This window comes from Wasmannia auropunctata, unplaced genomic scaffold (assembly GCF_000956235.1).
Source record: "Wasmannia auropunctata unplaced genomic scaffold, wasmannia.A_1.0 LD315295.1, whole genome shotgun sequence".
Lineage (NCBI taxonomy): Eukaryota > Metazoa > Arthropoda > Insecta > Hymenoptera > Formicidae > Wasmannia > Wasmannia auropunctata.
In genome coordinates this window covers 1-1,281 of record NW_012047595.1, presented here as the reverse complement: position 1 = coordinate 1,281, position 1,281 = coordinate 1, and the positions used below count along the sequence as shown (strand labels likewise).

The window sequence follows — 1,281 nt, the reverse complement described above, 5'->3', positions numbered from 1 at the left end:
TTTACAATTAAGTTTTGATATTATAATATTTTATAATATTTCCTTTTTCTCCTTTCTAAAAAAAAGGCATGTCGATACTTGCACGTCGATACTTGCATATCTCGAAATATTGTTACCGCTTTTCCGCGATGCTGATTAATTCTCTTGCTGCGCTTACTTCGTGAGCGGCTGTCATTGCATATTTTGACAGTTGTGTGTATTAAGGTTGGTGTGTAATTGCAAATTATAGTAATAAGTGCTAAATAACGCGCGCAAAGCGCGCACCTATAATACTAGTATAATAAAAAAAGCATTTGAGATTAATAAGTTTTTTGTAAGGATCCAGACATATGTTTACCTTAATTTAAAGGGAATTTCCTGAATGAAACTTGTTCCTAGTTAACAGTTGTTCCTAGTAAACTGATCAACTTTTTTATGCATAGACACATTTCACGCGCGGTTATATAGCATCTCATAATATTCACACTATTTACGTAAGTAAACAGTTAAGTACAATCAACTTTTTGCAGGTGATAATGAATATCATTATGGACAATTATGCGATATGGATAATTATGTGATAACAATGTGTTACAAAAAAACACTTTTTCTCTCTCTCCGAAGTGCAACCATACGTTTCAGGAAAATTTTTTCGTACTAAACACGATGCTGTTGGCAGTATTCGCTTAGCATGTCAGGACTTTGAGTAAATTGGAATGAAAGTGGCCAAAGTGATCAAAGAACTTTAGCTTCTTTCTTTCCAATTTATTCAAAATCTTAACATGCTAGGCGAATTCTGCCAACGACATCGTGTTCAGAGCAAAAAAACCTTTGGAAAATATATAGTCGCACTTTAGAAAGAAAAAAAAAGTGTTTTTTTGTAATCCAGTGCATAAAAAGTCTAAAAGTATAAAATTCAATCAGCCATAACTTGATGAAAAAAATTATACGGTTATGAACCAAAATTTGTTTAAAAACTCTTGAATGATACTTTCAGATGCCGTTGAATACATTTAGAAACCTGATTCTGTTTTGTCGCAAGAAAATGTTAAAAGTTGCCAAAAATGCCATTTTTAGCCACTTTTATTCCAATTTACTCAAAATTCTGGCGCGCTAGGCGAATTCTTCAAACGGTATCGTGTTCATCGTGAAAAAATCTTTATTTCTAAGTAATCACTCTGCTTACAATAAAGTTTAGTTAGAGCTGTTTAATTTGATATTATATTTATTAGGTCTATCTCTATTAGTTTACGAGATAAAAAGGGGTGGCCACTTATACGGGGACACCCTATATATATATAT

At 32.3% G+C, this 1,281-nt stretch overlaps 1 long non-coding RNA gene across 1 annotated transcript; it reads left to right on the top strand.

Moving 5' to 3' along the window:
- The first annotated feature begins 182 nt into the window (after positions 1–182).
- On the top strand, positions 183–1,250 carry LOC105460811. Its single transcript, XR_975879.1, has 3 exons — positions 183–473; positions 977–1,112; positions 1,212–1,250. It is a non-coding gene; the product is annotated as an uncharacterized LOC105460811 (long non-coding RNA).
- Positions 1,251–1,281: the final 31 nt, after the last annotated feature.